The sequence below is a fragment of the Bacillus rossius genome, chromosome 14 (assembly GCF_032445375.1).
Source record: "Bacillus rossius redtenbacheri isolate Brsri chromosome 14, Brsri_v3, whole genome shotgun sequence".
In the NCBI taxonomy this organism is placed as follows: Eukaryota; Metazoa; Arthropoda; class Insecta; order Phasmatodea; family Bacillidae; genus Bacillus; species Bacillus rossius.
Window position 1 is genome coordinate 43,067,184 of NC_086341.1, and position 19,528 is coordinate 43,086,711.

Below are 19,528 nucleotides of genomic sequence, written 5' to 3' on the forward strand. Positions count from 1 at the left end.
AACTCTGTGGTGCAGTATGCGCGTAAATTTTCACATGATTAATGTTCTCAGGCTCTCGCGGCCATTGGCTTCTGGGTTGTAGCCGCGTCCTTGGCGAATAATTCAACCGACGTTTCGGTCGACATTGCATTTGCCATCATGAGGGAGAGCAGTTACCTACTGCCAGGTAACTACTTAAATGTCGACCGAAACGTCGGGTGAATTATTCGCCAATTTTCACGTGGGCTGAGTTTAGCCAGTGTGTCTGCGTGCGTACTGTGTTCGCCTACGACGCACGGCGCAGCTGGTAATGGCGGACAGACGGCGGGGGTTACCTTGGCGCCGAGCTGTCTGCTGCCGAGATCCTCGCAAGGCACACCACGGCACACCACGGCACACACCACCGCGCACACACACACGCACACGGCACGCACACTCGCGGCACACTGGCTCCGGCACGCTTCACGCACGCGCAGTCCGCGAGACACTGGCCCCTCCTCGCTCTCCGCGCATGCGCACCAAGGCCCCGGGGCGTGGGGGGTGGGCGTGGCCTCGCGGCGACCTGCCTCAACGGGGGTGACCCCACGCCGCGCGGGCAAAAAACAACCTGTCCAGACCTGTTCCCGGGGGGGGGGGGGGGGGGGGGGGCTGACGTAACGATCCCCCCTCCCCTACCCCTTTCCAAACGTGTTAAACTGCTGACACCGCCGCCACAAAACTGATCACACCTAAGTAGTATACAACAGTAGGTCCTGCGCCAGGAGCCGGTGTCCGCCATCTTGGACTGTTACGTTACGGCGGCAATCTTGGACGACCCTTGACCTCGAACCCGGAGGCCATCTTGGTTATGATGATGTCAAGTCCACCATCTTGGATTCCGCCATTTTGTTTTCCGCCGTTTTGAATCGTGACATCATCGTTGCAATTTTCGTTACGGCCACCAATAAAAAAACATATTTATCTTGCAAAAAACAGGAAAATTTTTAAAATTTATAAAACAAAGCCTAATATAACACGCACCTAAATCATGATGACCTCGCTTCCAACACGATGAGGGCAAAAAAATGTGACAGTATATATTTCCTCCACGGAGGCCACCGGCAGGCTGACCTCCCACCACTTTCGTCAAGGCAGATATTATCTCAACAAGAACGACGTCATGGTGATCATCTTGGACCCGCCATCTTGTTTTCGTCTGCTGAAGGTCGCCATCTCGTTGTCGTCTGTTAAGAGTTCCCTCGTCACCATTTTAGTTTTATTTTTCACCTGATAGAATTCAGTGGTATTTATTAAGTGACATCCGCCATCTTGTCGACCATTTTTGCCACCATCTTGAATATCTGTAATTATTTAGCTAGAAATTCGGGAAAAAAGTCCCAAATTAATTTTTAAAATTCACTCAATAATTTAGCAGTTGATTCGATGGATTCTATTCCTTGGTTCGATTCCTTATTTATAAATAATTTATTTAAATATCACATCACTTTACCAATAAAGTCAGGTTCAAGGAATCAAACACAATGTCTTTAATTAACAAAACAAAATATTGCGTAAATTCTAATCTACTTCAAGTACAAACATACAAAAAAATTATAAATGTTTTTTTTTTTTTTTTTTTTTTTTTCTCTCAATGAGCAGAGTCAGTTTGCTCTCAGTTGCAATTGATCCGCGTGACTAAACGTCCATCCACTACCTTTTCTCTGGAATTATTCCTCTTCACGACAGGTTGTATTAACAGCAGCATTTACAGACTCTTCTACATCGTGTGATTGATAAAGAGCAGTATTCATCGTCTTGAATGCTCTTTTGTAAGTCTCGGCTTGAATTAACTCATGTTTGCCGTAAGTACATTCCAGCCACAAATTATACTTCACTGACAGTGAAAGTCAGTGCTGTAATTGCCAGCTACTAACTTCAGTTCTCATTCCCGGACAGCGGCTGAGTCTGTCAGTGGCTTCACAACACAGCATTTAACTTTCACATTTACTGAACACAGCCTGACTATTCACCGCGGCTCCGACCGCAAAAAAAAAGTAAGCAAATGACTGATAATTAAGTCGAAAATAAAACAAGGCAATAGTAGTGAACATAATTTAAAGTAAATGAAAATGTTGCTAAAAATTGTATACCAATGAAAGTTATAGGGTAAATTAGTGAGAAAAAACCAACCAATACCAATAGGTTAAAATAAATATTACTTTAACAATAGAAAATACTTAATATACCTACTCACACGTAAACGCGCGCGCGACGTATAATACTTTAAAAAAGTTGTTTGTTTATCTTTACACAAATAGGCACACTAAAAAATAAAAAATTAAATAAAAAATTAAATATTGCCTGACATTTAAAATGGTTCAAAATATACCACGACTTACAAATATACTTAAAAGTTTAATAAATAAATAAGTTCGTGGGTTAAGCGTAAATTAATAAAGTCATAAAGCACAAATTTTTTTATTAAAAATGAAGTCTTTAAAAAGAGTTAAGAAAGTACTAAGCTGGCTTTAACAAAATAAATAATGTGTCACGACGCATTATTCATTTTGTGTGCTAGGGCTGAGGTCCTTTCATTGACCTTGACTAAAAACTTAAAATTCTTTACTTCTGACCAAACATTTTCCGAAAAAAATTCCCAAGAACATACAATAATTGTTTACTTCAAAAGTTGCACTTTTCGTTAAGCCTGCCATCTTGGATTATAGAACGCAGCACTTTACGTTACTACCGCCATCTTGCCTGTGTTTGTCGTCATCGTTGCACTTTTCGTTATGGCCGCCAGTTTGAATTATTACGTCATTGTTGCAAATATATTTACGGCTCCAATCTTGAAAATGCGTGATGCGTTTTTCATAAATTCAGTCTTCATTGCTTTGAAGAATGTCTATAAGTGGACAGAAAACAACTTGCGTGCCGTGCAAAACATTTTCTAACAAATAGTTAACACTACTCGAAATAGAACGAAAGACCACATTCTAGACCTTTCGCGCCTCTGAAATCAGTTGTCAGTGTCCTCAATACCAACCTCATTTGTTTACGAGTTACGGTCATGCAAATCACAGCCTTAGGGTCTTTTTCAGTTCCACTTTGACCTTACGTGTGTTTAAATATACTTTGCTTTTATGCTTCCTCCAGAAAGTCCACTGGTATAACGCCAGACGTCAATATTCATCTCAAAATTAAATTTAAAATATATTTAGTTATGCATATAACAATTTTTTTTCTAATTCGTAATTTATAACCTTCAACAAACTTTATATTATTTTTATACCAATTGTACGCAATGAGAGAGAAAGTGGGACCGAAATATACCTACCATATTTGTCACAAAGGTATTTTATGCCATAGTAATTTAAAATCGTAGACTAACATCAAAAAGACACTTTAAAGTTGTATGTCATATTCCAGGCCATTATTTTATATTTACGCTCTACTCGGTTTACCTTGCTAACTTTTTGAGTGACTGAAATTTCACGAAATGAAAAATATAGGTAGGCCTATATGTATCGCATACTTTTTGAATAATTGGCTGGAAAATTTGCCTTTTTAACGTTACTGTGCAGTATGTAGAAGAGGGATGAGATGGAATATAAAACTGGAACTTTTTATGTTTATAGTAAGGTTTGCTGGCTGATATGTGATATGGTTTCATTTTTTTTTCAGAAAAAAATTGTTTCACCTCAAAATTTATAAAAAAAAATTGTTTGGTTCTACCTCACCTCAAAATTTATATAAAAAAATAATAACTTTATAACGTTGAAGAAATTTTAAAATAATTCAAAAATAAGTTTGAATCAGACCAGGGAAAATCCACAAGCATTGACTTTAAATACAAAAATGTCCAGTTATTTAATCTATTTGGGTCTTCTTATCCATACTACACAAAACATGTTAATCATGCAAAAATGTATCCACTACATATTTCTTTTCTTCATTTTGTTGGATTTCGGCCACTCAAAATATCTAAAAGCTCAATTATGTTAAACGTAAAAATAAAATAATGACCTGGAAAGGTCTTAAGAGATTTTCAAAAACCATACCATTGTGTCTATTAGCCGTATTGCTACAGTTGAAGTCATTTCAAAATAAACTAATTCGTTACAAAGTGACATGGACTTGACAGGGTAACTAACATCAGTAGCATCTAGACATTATACACTATAAGAATTGAATGCAAAAAAAAAAAAGAATGTTTTAAGAAATCAAATTTTGATAGTTAAATAAAAGTTTAAAATTTATATGGCCTCAAAAATGATTAAACTAAGATGACGTATTTTGTTTCCTATGTCGCCTCCTTAGATTTTACAACATAATTTCTAAGAATTTTGGAGGACATAAACGATGGCGTAGAGCATCGTAGGTTGACGCAACAAGTAATAAAATGTGTATTCGGACAGGGTCTATTTATAGAACTTATTGTTTCAGTGCTTTTTTTGGCTCATAAATGTTCGATATATCAGAGTACGGAAAGGTTTTTTCCAATTTTAAAAGTCTACTAAGACTATGTGAAAGATATCGAACGTGCTGTAAATTTAAAAATTTTAAATTCTTCTTTCAAATAACGCAATTTACAATTTTCCTAAAGATTCTTTAGGATTCGGGCGCAAAAACGTAATCGGGCAAACCTGTTTCGATAAATGGAAAGTAATATATAACAATTTCGTAACGTACATGAGGGGCCCATTAAATCTGATTTTGTAATAAATTATGAGAACAAATTTGAACGACCATTTAATTCTGTAAACATATATTTGAATGATTTATGCACTGTAGGCATGTATGTTCGTATAAATATTATAATCATGCAGAAATTGTGAACATGTATGCTCCTTCGATATATTGAACGCATGCCAGCAGGCAAGAGCATAAATAGAGTTTTTTTTTTTTTTCATTTTCTTACAGACCAAGTAGGAAACTGGTATTTAAAAATATTCTGGATTCATGCAATGGCTTCTACACGGCACCTACTGCTTCTTACGAGTACTAACGTGAGATTATCATATTCTGACGCGGAATCACTGATCATATCTGTAGTGAGTTTACGGACATTTCAACGAAATTGGCATATCCACAATGCCCGAAATTTATTTAAATTTGAATTTTTCAACGAAAAGTTTAACTCAGATAAACTATGAGCTCCTCGTAATTTCAAATAACTGAATCTTCTTAGAAACAACAGCGTATTTAGACTTCTGATTTATGTTTCTTTCTGAACAATGGTAAAACCACACGTGACAAAAAAGATTGTTCCTACTGTGGCCGGCAGGGCCACATTTTTACTTGTAATTTATTTTTGTTGCTGGTCTCTAGTTTTATATGGTTTTATATTTCACGTATTTTTACGCCTTTTTTAATTAATGTTAATTTATCTGTAAATTTTTTTAATTATATTTGTTTCTGTTAATTAGTTATACGCCGTTTGGTAGCTATCGATTATGAGTTTAAGAACATCGATTGTGTTTCACGTAAATACCACTTGGCGAGCGCCCGGCGGTTGGCTGATGACGTCAGACATTCGGCTTGCCGGGAGTAAAAAGCAGCTGGGGCCGCGAGGAGTGTGTGGCCAGCGACCGTCGAGGACAGAGCTATGTGACGGTGCGGACTGGTGTGCCGGACGGCAACGGGCGACGAAGAGTATTGGGATGGAGGCTCCACGCTGGGTGACAGGGCAATGGATTGCCCTGTGATACAGAAGTAATCAAGGTAAAGAGAGGCCGCGATTTTGATTTTTACCCTCGTGGTGCTGCACTGGTTTTTGGCAAACCTTGTGAACTGTGTATTTTCCCATACTAAATTTTATTTGGACGGAACTTTTATTAGCCTGTTTGGTGAAGAGGCCCATTTGTTTCACACGTTGTTCCAGTGTGGATTTTTTAAAAAAAGGTCGCCCGTTTGCCTGTAGTTGTAATAAAAGTATAAGTTTGGAAGAAACGAACATTTTGCAATTTGTTTTTGAGACTTTGTCTTCGGAATCTGCATACTTAAAGTTGCATTTAGCTAATATAATCAGCTTGTGCAGTATTATTAAATGTATGCGATCGGTATTGGACTACATGCGCAGCCTGATGTTGGTTGGTGCAGCCATTCTACGTTTTTATGAAATCATTGGCAAGTTAATAAAGAAGTAAGACTTTGTTTGAAGTATATGATAAATACTTCTGTGGTAACATAGTTATGTTACGTGAAGAGTTTTTTGCTACATTTCCCTTAAAAATAAGATAATTTTTTTTTTGATCATCGTTCACGCCTTTGTGAATTCGTACCTATGGCCCGGCGTGGCATTAGACTCTGGAGTTGGTGAGGAAGGTCAGGAAGCCAGCGCACGCCTAGGATATAAACTTTTTTTTTTTGGCAAGTCTTTAGCAACGAACATCTGAAGAAAGACTAAACCGTTGATTGAGAGTTTAAGAACTTTATTTAAATAAATTTTTTGTACTTCAGTTTTATTATTGTAGAATTTTTATATATTTGTATTGATTGTCTTGTTTGATTTTTGGTATTAGGGCAGTCAGTAAATTTTGATATTTTATAGTGGCCACGCCTCACGCCCTTATATATTTTTATACTTGTTATCAGTATTTATATTTTTACGATTTTTTAAAGGTTATTGTTAGTATTGCAAATGGGGATAAGATGCTGTCATTATTAACGTCAGCTTTTGTAACTAAGCTTGTATGGTTATGTATAGTAAATACTATTTTTGCAAATTTCTATTTTTTAATAACATACGTCCCAAGTCTTGCCTCTTGTTTGTTTAATGGTTACTCTGCTATTATATCCTTTGAAGTTTTTGGCCTGACCCCTGGGCAGTGGTGTGGGGAATTTATATTGTTTAGCTTTTTATGCCTGGTTTTAATATTTATTTTTTCCCTTCGCGCCCAGAGTGAGTCGGGGACGCAACCCCTCTTCCAATTAAGGAGGAAGAAGGGTTACACTACTGTAGACTTAGAACCACTTTTTGAATGTTTTTGTTAGTATACCAAGATGATTATTTTGGATTCATGTTCAAAGTAAGTGATCTGAGTGTCCGTACGTTTACGAAGATCCAAGGACAATTTATTACCAAAATCCATTGTCAATTGAAGGTGAAAATTTTTAACAGTGCAGTAACCGAAGGTTTCTCCTGGTTATGGCCTATTGTGTCTATAGTAGACACCAGTTGAATACCAACATATGCGCTCTGCATCCTTATGTTGACAGTATCCAACATTATTTAATCATCCGTATGTTGGTTCATGAATTTGATAAACTTACGTTATAGCAATTAATAAGTAGTTGTAGATGGTTAAACCCAAATTAAAAAAAAACTTTACCGTATTTGTTTTTAAAACTAAATGATCACTTTATTTTCCATTCCTAACATAAACAGTAGTGTAGCTTAGCCGGTCTGGGCCCTGGGTTCAAGGTGTGGTGGCAGACCTGATGTCCGCCATCTTGGATTGTGATGTCACGGCGGCCATTCTTGGTGTCAAATTACTCAAAAATCCTTAACTGCATCCTCTGACGGAGATTTTTCTCTGTTTCTTTTATTGGTCGCAGTATGCTGCCAGGCAAATTTTGAAGGTCAAAGTCAAGGTCTTCCAAGATGACCGGCTTGGCGTAGTTCGGAGATGTAGGTTACATGGCAGCAGAAACCACAACCTGAATTCTGGGCTAGTAGGAAAATTTACCATACTACTCACGTCGTTCCGAATCGTTTTGGTCAGAACGCTTCATCCAGTCTTCAATCTTAAGAGCTTTTGGTACGCCATCACATTTTTTCGACCATGTCAGCTTCATATGTGTCATCATAGTCATCAATCATGTCAGCTTCAGATGTTTCATCGCAGTCTTCGATATTGTCAGCTTCAGATCGGTTCGCATTTTCATGAAGGCGACTGGAATTTGGTGTAAATATATTTCAATTTCCCATGAAAGTTCGTTTGATTAAAATGTTTAATTATTATAAAGATCTAGGATAGTATTTTTAGCATTAGCATTTTTATATTCTTCCGAATCATTATTGTCATCTAATATTTTACATTTGTTCCACTTCCTTGGTGTTGTAGACCAGTCCTCGTTATCTTTAGTCAGCTTAGCTATACAGATCTTGCAATGTCGGTTCAAAAAATATTACCTATCTATTAAATGATTTATGACACTGACTACAACTAAATCGTTTTTGGCAAGGACCCAAAATACACTCGCTTCTCATGACGTTTACCATTTTTTTCCAAGGTAAACTCCTTGCTGCAGTTTCTACAGCGATGTCTTTTTGATACAGCTACAGATAACGAACCAGAAAACATGTAAGCTTCTCGACTAATGCCGTATGCAATTTGAGAGTTTTAGCTTGTATCAATTAATTATGTAGACCTTTTTTAATTGTTCATTAGCGAGTGTTAATCATCTTATACAATAAACTTTTCGCAAGTAGTAATGCTCTTCAAAAACAGATTTGGCCACGTGTTTCGTAGTGATAAATGTTAATATTTTTTTATGTGGGATGCGGGATGTTCCCTCTCGATCGCAAGTGTAGGACGGCTTCGCTAGACATCAAGTAGGAGGAAGTTCGTCTTGCATTAAAATGTGTTTCTCAGTTGTTTTAAGATACATCTTTTTTATTTGGTAACAGGAATTCACTAAAGTAGTGTGGTTTGGTATGTCCGGGCACAGGCTGCAGGCTGTGGTGAGTGGTGCCGACCGAGCTCTGACGTCACGTCCATCTCCGATGTCATGGCGGCCATCTTGTATGACCATGACCTTGACCTTTGACATTGACCTTGACCTTTGACATTGACCTTGACCTTTGACATTGACCTTTGACATTGACCTTGACCTTTGACATTGACCTTGACCTTTGACATTGACCTTGACATTTGACATTGACATTGACCTTTGACATTGACATTGACCTTTGACATTGACCTTTGACATTGACCTTGACCTTTGCACCTTTACATCTGGTGAAGTACCTCTCGCCCCAGTGTCAGCAGCTGGCGACGAACCATCGTCATCTGCACAGCCGCCGAGTTGTGGCAGGCCTCCCACCAGACAATTACCCTCCCCACCTTCATCGGGGTCTCTCTTCAGTGGCGGAGCAGTCAGGACAGCGGCTTGGAAAGTGACGAAGACAGTAACGCAAGCGAGGAAAACTTAAACATCTTTTAAAACTGAGGTCGCTAATATTTTGTGAATTTATTTATCGGCCTCAGGCGAGTAGTTTTCTAAACTCAAAACGTTACTTAAAAAAAAAGGTTGTCTGTAAAGTTGGTTTACAGGTCATAACAAAACATTGGTGAAATCATTGCATAAATTTATGAATAAAATTGAATCATTTTCATCGAATTATCACTATTTTGTATGGATACAAAGAAGGCGTGAAATGAAATCTACAATTTAAATGATAAATTTACTTTTATTTGCACTCATTAATTCAAATATGTTTATTACTTTAACGAAAAGATTATTTTAACTATAACTTTTATACATGTTTGATATTTAACTTCTTCCAATCTGTGTTATTCTGTTAACGATAGGACGATGATAGGAAAAGTAGGAAACGAATGGGAGTGTTTCAAGTTTAATGTGCCTCGAAAAAGTCAAATCGATGGTTGTAACAATCGAGTGGAAGAGAGATAGATACGGCGCAAGCGTACAATGAGCGTAAATGGACACAGCGTAACGGGACAATATGCGTAACGGGACACTTTTTAGTGCGTGCAGCCGGCGTTCATCGATTTATTAGACGTTGTCATGTCAAAAAAATTCAAAGCAGTCATTAGGACTGCCGACAGAAGAGAAAATGTTTTTCGCAATTTTTACGAAAACATATTCTCACACAGCAAATTTGTTTTATCACATTAGTAAAATAACTCCTAAATTACTATAAAATACGCATTGTATAGTAATTGTAGGTATTAAAAAAATAAATAATGATATTCTTAATATTTAGGTTATATTGTTACAAAGACCCCCTTTTCTTCGTTATTCAAACTATGTATCTATATGAGAATATTAATATAATTTATACTAACTTTTTACTGCACAGTAATCGTATACTTAAGATTGAAGATCGCAATATGTTATACTAATAGGAACAGATATAGTGTTATCGTTAACACGTCCCGTCACTATATCGATGATGACCATAGAAAAAAGAGGGGGGGATAGAAAGGCCACTCTCTGAATAACAGCTAGAACGCTATTTGCAGCGCTGTTGTGGCCGTGCACAGTACTAACCGTATAAACATTGGTGGAAGAATGACCTAAGTAGCTATTTATGCGAAAACCACCTGTCACATGCTATCATTACTATTGAAGTTTGCAATCACATCTACAGCATTAAGAGGGTGGAGAGTTTTCAGCTTCTCGACGTTTATTCTCTGTTTCCATTCATTGTATACCGTTTCTTCGTAAACTGGGAAGCGGTGTCTAACAGCAAATTTATCACCGCAACCAGGCACACAGAATTTTCGTACACGTGGCGGCATTGTAATTTACTTAATACGTAATTTTATACTCAATTTAACAATCTTACCTCAATGAAAATATGACCACTAAATAATTGAATAAATAAACGCCAGATACGTTCCAGTTACCACCTACGAAGCAATAAGCAAGTAGCACGCAAATAACCTAAAGTCCTAAACAAAAATACGAAAGAAAAATTGCCGCCATTACAAATGAGCCTTGGCAACGAATCGTAAACAAACATTGAGCAGTGAGCACACTAGCGCTCTTACGGCCGTGCACACAAACAAAACGTTGTTCAAGCATCTCTCTAATGAGTGCACATCCCTTGATGACGACTTAACACGAATTTATTCCTTATCCAAACCTTCCCATAGAAGTTTTCACTTCAAAAACTGTTTTGTAATGGAAAGGTTCATATTATAATATCCCGCGATCCTTTCTATGAGTGTGACTACGCGTACGATAGAACAAGTAATCCAGATTATTTTCGCGTACATCACCTCTACCCAAAAATAGTTACCTCAACGTCCTGCGTGCTCAAAGCCTGGAAGAATCATTCGGTGGAAAATGCGAGGGGCCTGACGCTTTACAATACGAACTGCGTCGCGCGAATTCTAACGGATTACTTCGCTGGTCGGAACGATGGAATGGAACGAGTCGCCATGCTTGCACACGTTGAAGTCACATGCACGCTCTTCAAAGAGTTGAGGCCCACGCCGGTAGGGTAAACCGCAGTGGACAAGCATAACGGACTTCAGTTTTTAAATGCACCCTTCAAATGTTACATAACATGACGTATATATAGTTTCTATTTATGACGTGGGAAGAACTGGGTTCGTAAGGGATAGCGCAATTAGGTTTTTATTACAGCTTTATTGAGTTCTAATAATTATATCAATAATAATACATTGTACTTAAAATGCCTGATCTCAAAACACTGGCACATTAAAAAGTTCGGCCTCAAGTCACTCAATGACTGTCAAGTTCGCACTCCTCACTGGAGCTAGGCTCAACAGTGGTTCGCCCCTTACTTCGCGCCTGTCCACACACACACACACACACACACACACAGTCTCGCGCCACTCAGTCGCCGCACTGCCACGAGCCAGTTGAATTCTGCGTCGCGCCACTCTCAGATGGGGTCTCTCACCCTCTTCGCCGACGTCGCACTTCCCTTCGCTCGGGATCCACTCGGAACTGTCGCCGAACTCTTCGCGACAATCACCGTCGCGGGACTCCGTCGCCGAACTGTCTCGGAGGCCGGCGTCGCTGCTTAAATACCTGTGGCGCCCTTCTCGAACCGACGAGAGCATCTGTGACGAGTAGTGTCATCCCCCCGGAGCCGGCCCGACACCCGAACAGTCGAGAATAGCGTCGCTTGCTCGCACGCCACTTAGCCAACACCACCGAGACTCAAGGCCTCCCCACCCTGTCGCCCGGAGCCTGTGACGTCACGGGTAAGAGGCCAAGGGAGGGTTGGTTGGGCAGGCTCAGGAATGTGTGACGGTCAGTGCAGCCTTTGAATATATATACTGTATAGAAGTCGCCAGCCCAGGTTAAAATTTCTAATACGGTTTTGAGGTAGTTGGTTAATTCACCGCCGCAATCGCCACCATCTCTAGGGCATCGACTTGTGGTGGTCCCTAGCGGACAAGTGTCAAACTCTTCAAACACCCCTTCCCCCTCCCCTAGAACGACGTTGAGCTGCAGTGAATGATGGATGAGGGGTGCGGGGAATGACAGCGGGCGACAGCGCTGCGCTCTAACGTGTAAATAACAACTAAGACGATACAGGGCGTTACGGCAGCGCACTGCAGCGGTGAAGTTCCCAAGCTGCTCTTCATACGCTTCTGAAAAACATAGAGTAAATCCTATCCACTCGCGACTTCTATACAGTATATATATTCAAAGGTAGCAGGGGTATTTCCGCGGCGCGTTGTACGTTACTTTTAAATACTTTCGTCGCGAGTGAGCATAATAAATGTGTCATGGTATACAAGTGTTGTGTTACACAATGTCGTGGAAATTATGAAGGTGGTCCGAAAGTTCACGTCTTCAAATTTCCCGACAGTGAAAATAGTAAAAAATGCGTGGTTGAACGCAATTCCACGGGAACACTCCATACCCAAAAAATATGCCAGGGTAAGTTGTGCATTAACTCTTTACAGTATTTATTTGCCAATAGTGCTAATATTCAGTTAGGGATTTTTCCGTTTGTAAATCCGTAAGTGTTTTAATTAATCTGGTTTTAAATCTATAAAACATACAACATTCATTAAAACGCACTTAATAAGTAATAATAAATAATATTACGCCATGTCCGAAACTGCATATTTTGTATAAAACGTCATGTGACCCAATTTTCAATAAAATTATTTTAAGACGCATTTTATGATTTATTATTACATATTTTGTATCTATAGCTGTAAATAAATTTAAGTAATCTCAAAACTCATGCTGTGTAATTTTTAACCTTCGGAAACACGCGAAGATATTGTAATCTTTTTTTAAAAACAAATAATTGCTTGTAATGGTCGCAAGAAATATGTTTAATGATTGGTAAATATTGCTGTTAGCTTATATACTACTCATCCTTAGAAATAAATTTTAACTTTTGTCGTAATTTAAAGCATTTATAAACTTTGTTCATTTGTATACTTGTAGATGTATGGAAATGTTTACTGACGATGGCCGAGTTTAATTACACTAAATAAAATTTCTATACAACAATTGACCATTTTGATCTCGGCCTTAAAGTGCCAAGCATTAAACTCTGTAATCGTAGGTTTTCTTATAGTGGTTATATTTTTGTTCTAATGAAAAAGCTCTCTATTGATAACAATACTATTGCCCACATGCATAAAATATTTCTGAGTCGGATATTAGCATTGACATTTTATATAATAAAGACAGCAGAATCCTTACACAGGCTGCAAAAATACATTTTGCGATGCCAAATTCATCATTGTATCTTAATATAAGCTACATAATTTTCTATTTTATTAACGTGTGCTATAACTCATGTCGAGTTAAACTACACTCCATGAAATCGTTCTAATTGTAAGAGCTGTCAAAAGTATACTATACACCCAGCATATAAATTAAACATGTGCTATGAGAAGCATTTAAGTTACTTTTAATTTGTTTGTTTTCACTTCCCTTGATACATGTATGTTATTTGTATCGGTTTAGTGTTTACAGATGTGGCTTCTGTCAAAAAATACAGCACTTAAACTTTTGCTCCTGTGTGTGTGTATGTCAATAAACTATTTTGTTATTCATATAAAAAAAATTTTAAATGTTTATAAATACAACTTTGTACGGAGTATAGCAAGACAACTACTGAAATGTGTATGATAATCTATAATATCCTCTGCTGATTTAAGTGAATGTAAAATTTCGTTAGCAATTATCATAATAGTCGTTTGACGTCACGGACATGTTATAAGGCCTTGAGTCTCGGTGGTGTTGACTTAGCGCGGCGGCCCGCGGGAGGAATTCCCAAGGCCGCTCAGCGACGGTTAACGGCGCCGGGGCAGGACGTCGCGTGTTGGGAGCGGAGGGGTAAAGGGGGGGTAGCGACGACCCTTGTAATCCTTCCAGACACGCGTGGCATTCCTTACGTCACTGCACAGCGCATGACGTCAGTGGCCGTGTGGGGCCGCCAGCCAGCTGCGAACCTGGCGCGCGTCGCGGTCCCGTCTGAGTTCGTGACAATATAGCCGCGAATAATGGCTAGCGGTGTGTGAACCATGTGCATTTCCATGCTGAAAACAACCCGTTTAACTTCAGGCAAAGTCAAGGATCGTGTAAGCAGCGAGTGTCCAGTGCAGTGAAACGTGGCCGTCCATGAACAGAAAATTGGTTGTCTGTAAAGTCGTTTTATGGACGATAGTATAAAGGGAATATTTACCTTTATACAAAGTAAATATTTAATTTCCTTTAATATTTATTTTATTTAATTACACTTTATTCCGTATGTTTATATTTGTAATCTATGGTTGATTCAAACTGTAAATTTCTTTGGTTACGATTTAAACAAGACGAACATTTTTCACCGAACTAGAATCTTTTATGTTATCGAACATATTCTTTGTATAGAAAAACCTTGTACTTGTTCATCTTTAGATTTACCATTCAAATCCCGGAATCGCGATCCCGAACTAAATAATATTAGATAGTATAGATGGAACTTGGTATTGAAAGAACATGTTGCTATTTTGTTTGACGGGTACTGCAAGTTACGTACCCAGTAGTCCACGCTCTGCGGACTGAAGCTAGTTTAAAATAAATAACACACAAATGATTAACATTTTATCTTAAAGATAACTTACTCAAATGAGAGAATTGTTAGATGCTTTGAAGTCGAGAGTGATAACAAATTCCATCTGTATCTTAACATAAATTATTTTAGTTAAGTTATTTATATAAAGTGTGATATTGTGCCTGTCGAAGTATATTGTCACCGTCTGCACGAAACCTTACACGCAAATATAAATATTACATTGGAATTTGTTTACACGTCATTACCAGGTCTAGTCACGAGATTAGTATTTAACCTATTTTTGACACACTGTAATTTTGACTTACAGACACAAACTTCTAGAAACAATTCTTAAAACTGAGAGAGGTAGGCTAGAGAAACCGAAATTATTAAGTACATTTAATAATTTCAATAATTACACTAGCTGACTCTTCAGTTTTTGGCGCCCAAAGTCGAAGCTCGAGTAACGGTAAACCTGCAGTTAACACCATGGCAGCATAAGAAAATAGGACAACGTACTTCCTCAGAGGAAACAAGGATAATATCGGTAGCAGTTCTAGTTCAGACGTAGCTGACGAAGTGAGGTTAGTGACCGAAGAAATGGAAGCGAGCACTAGTTCAGGAATTTCAGAGAGGTGACACATCGAACGATCATCAGCCGCGACAGGAGGAAGAAATAGCATCCGAGGTAAAAGAATCGCAACCCACTACCATAGAGCAATTGTTCAAATTCTTACAGCAAGAGAAAATTAAGGAGAAGGAAGAACGTGAACGTGATAAACAGGAACGCGAACGTAAAGAACAGGAACGCGAGCGTAAAGAACAAGAACAGAGTAATAGGTTAGATAATATTGCCAAAATTTTAAATACTGCTTTGAATAAGATTGCAGCTGAAACCGATCAAATTCGAGCAGAAGTAACACAAACACAACAACAAATGGAACAAAGCTTTTCTGTAGTGGAAACACGATTAGAAACAGTAGAAAATGCCATACCTCGCATACAAGTTAACATTAATGATACTTTACATGAACATCAAAATAAATGTAAGGAAAATACAGTTCTAATAATTCAAAAGGAACTAGATCAGTTACAAAAGAATCTGGAAGGTAAAATAAATAGGGTAGAACTTAGGATAAGTGATGTAGAAAAGGAAATGGGACAACACACTCATGAACTACGTATTAGCAACAAGGAAACCGTTAGTGTAGCTAGTTCTACAGATATTAACACTGAACCAAACACCTCCAATAGAAATATTTTACCAATGACCACTGATCCTATTTTAACATTACATTACCCTGCCAGAAAATGGTTAGATAATGTGCCAAAATATACTGGAAAGAGTACAGAAAATCCGAAAAGATTTTTGAAACAATTTGAAGAATATTGTATGGTATTTAATCTTTCAGATGGAGAAAAGTTGAAATGCGTTAGTCATTGTTTAAAAAACACTGCGTATTTTTGGTGGGAATTACTCAGAGACACCGTCACCAATTTTAGTAATTTCGAGAAATTATTCTTGCAGCAATTTTGGAGTACCAGAATTCAAAGTAATCTCAGGATTCAACTACACTCAGAGAAATTCTAAAACAAGAAATTTCAAAATTTAAATCCCATATCAGTGATATGTATGAAAGAACCAGATATTTAGATTGTAATATGGAAGATTTGGAATTCATTGCCATGATACTATCTCAATTGCCGTTAAAATATCAGTTGCAATTGACAGGACGTCAGTATAACGGGATAGTTGACTTTAAAGAACAACTGTTAACCTACGATAGACTGGAAAAATTAGATCGTTCTCACAATCAAAAAGAATTTAGCGAACGTAAGAACGCAAGTCAGTCGGCACAGTTATATCAGAATTGGAGAAATAGGAAAGACGACCAGAACCACGGACCGAAACCACCGCAAGTTAATTCGTTACACGTTAAATACTCTAATGATAACTGGAACAATAATAGTTATCAGGGTCGACGTCGGTATAACAATTACTGGAACCGACGAAGATAAGAAAATCAAAACGGGGAAAAACAAGATAGCCGAGAACCGGAACGACAAGATAGTCCACGTCAGGAAGGGGCAGTTTGGTTTAAATCCAAACGATTTCATTCAGAACCCGCAGATAACCAATTTATAAGTTCTGAGGAAACAGCACCTAATTCATATAGAGTCGATGCTAGAACTTTTATACCATCGCAGAGGGATAATGAGTTTACGAGTGTAAACTATAAGATTAAACAAGGAGGAAATACACATTATTCTATTCCACCGAGGGAAGGTAGTAATAACACAAAAAGGACGCCGAGACAAGCAAATGGAGGAACTGAAGTAATGCAAGGAGAAACGCAGACGTTTTCGTCACCTCAGAATAATGAAACTTATACATTACTTCTCCTAATAAACTAATGTAGTTATGTCAGCAATATATTATGAAAACTACTATCTAGCGGACGGGCCCATAACTACTTCAAAGAACTAGGTCTCAGTCTCGGTGTAATTAGAGTTTCTCCCCCATGGGTAGGATGTCCTGAAACTTCGAGGAGAACTCACTGACAAAACATGCGTAGGTAATACATAGACAGATAGATGTAACATTTGAGATATAGATGGATATAAAATTAGATAAAGAGATACGTAGATGCTTTGTAAATGTGTACCTTTCCCAAAAAAAATTAGAAAAAAATGTTTTATTATAAATGTAAGGAATACATCATTACCATCAAAGATTTTAAATATTGATTTTTTTATAACATATATAATACATCTTTAAAATGAAAGGTTTTTTTTACAAAATGAAATTCCTTTTTTTTTTTTCGTGACTTTCAGTTTTATGTTCAACTTGGAATATTATTTATTCAAAATTTCTTTTGCAGATCGTTTTCTAGATCTGTAACAGATTTTTTTTTGGATAGGTAATGTGTATAATTATTATAAAATTGTGATATTATTTACTGTGTTCTCTAAATGATTCATGCAACGGGGAATTTTGATTTAATGCAGTGTTCTTTGGACATATGCCATTGCAGTTTGGCATTGTTCGTCATGGAAAAAAAATTAATGAACGCAAAATAAGAAATAAAATTACCCCACAGAGAACAAGCCTAGATCAGCTGATGTCGTACAGGTAAACCCAACGATGAACCTAAACAGGTATTATGAACAACACACCGACCACAGCACAGGCGAACACATCCAAACTGAAGTAAAAAACAGCATAAGTATTCCGTGGAAGGAATTGGATCGTAAAAAAATAATAAAAATAACAGCACAGACGAACACAGACGACCTACTGTGTTCTTTGTTGTTGTTGTTATTGTGTTATCCAATACCTGTTCATCTTCGTCGTTTTGTTCTTATGTTTGCTGCATTGTCCAGGATTTGCTGTCTGTCTGCATTTACTGATATTTTTTAAATTGTATCGACGTTGTTAGCTCACCGTGTTTCGTCTACGCTGTTATTTTTTTTTTCGTAACTAAATACCTTCTACGGAATTCTTGTGCTGTCTGATATTTAATATTGAATGGGTTCGTCTGTGCTATTAATCGTTGTGTTTTCCATACTACATGTTTTGGTTCATCGTTGGCTTTATATGTTTGACATTACTTGATTTAGTCTTGTTTTCTTATTTTACATTTATGAATTTTTCCCATGGCAAACAGTGCAAAACTTCAATGGCGTATGTCCAAGACACTGCATTAAATCATTGAAGCTCTGGCAGGGATTTGTATACGTATTGTTACGAACTGATCTCAGTCATTATAGAAGCGATCAGAAGGTAACACATTATCGTAAAATGAACACCCACATTCAACAGACAATAATATTAAATTATAATCCATGTTTTTACTACTATTTATTATTTAATTCCTAATTTAATTTCATTGTACAAACATATTAAATAATATTTAATTATAAATATCGCCGCGCTCTTTGAATTCACAAAAGAAATAGCTAGCTACAGTAGCGACATCTATCGTGCCGATTTGAAGCACTAGTTGGGTGCACGTCAGGCTGTTTGTTCTCGCCAGTTGTTTGGTACAGTACACTCCCGATTATCCGCGAAATTAAGTGGCAGGGCCACCGCGGATAGTGAAAATCACGGATAATCCGCAAAAGAGCCGAAAATGGGAAACAAAAAAGGAAACATTAATTTCAACTTAAAAATCTAAAAATGTATGTACAGTAAAAGTTACAATTAACAGTAAAAATGTTTAAATGATGCTAAAATTTTTGTATTTTACTGAATAATTTACATACAATACATTTCAGTAATGAAAACATAAAAGTGCTCAACCATACGACTAGAAACAAAGTGCGACAGAGACAAAAATAGCAACGCATGCCAGCCTACTGTGTGAGTTCCGAGAAGGCCTGTCACGTTTTACTGTATACTGCACACAATACACTCGTCAGTAGAGTTCAAATTTGCTCACTTGTAATAAAATACTGATTTACATATGTATGTGCTGTATTTTTTCGTAGCATTCGCGGATTACTGTACTTCTTCAGAGGAGTGACGGATTCTAGCTACTTGGCACGGACTATACCTCGTTGACGTCACGAGTGCGGGGAGCTGGGAGGCGTTTTCCTCGTTTGGCGCCGGGCAATGAATGTCCGCAGATTTACGATACGATACACAGGATGAATCATCAGGACCACTGCCTCTCACGTAACATGTTACTTGCATCATCTGGAGCTTATTAAATTGTTCGCTGTTTAACATTTTCAACCCTGAATTCACAGAAGAACGCTGGTTACAAAACACCCAGGGATCTTCGTAAATTTACGGCTATGTTCGTAAATTTACGGACACTTAGATAA

At 37.7% G+C, this 19,528-nt stretch overlaps 1 protein-coding gene across 3 annotated transcripts in view; it reads right to left on the reverse strand.

Moving 5' to 3' along the window:
* Positions 1 to 19,528, reverse strand: part of LOC134538832 (protein scarlet) — a 463,007-nt gene that overhangs the window by 406,973 nt on the left and 36,506 nt on the right. Inside the window, exon 1 of one of the 3 annotated variants that reach the window (XM_063380355.1) lies at positions 315 to 465. The exons of 1 other annotated variant lie outside the window; for it this stretch is intronic. The gene's annotated coding sequence lies outside the window, so the exon portion shown is untranslated. Of the gene's footprint in view, positions 1 to 314; positions 466 to 19,528 lie in introns of those variants that run through there. One more of the 3 variants, XM_063380354.1, reaches the window with a different exon arrangement.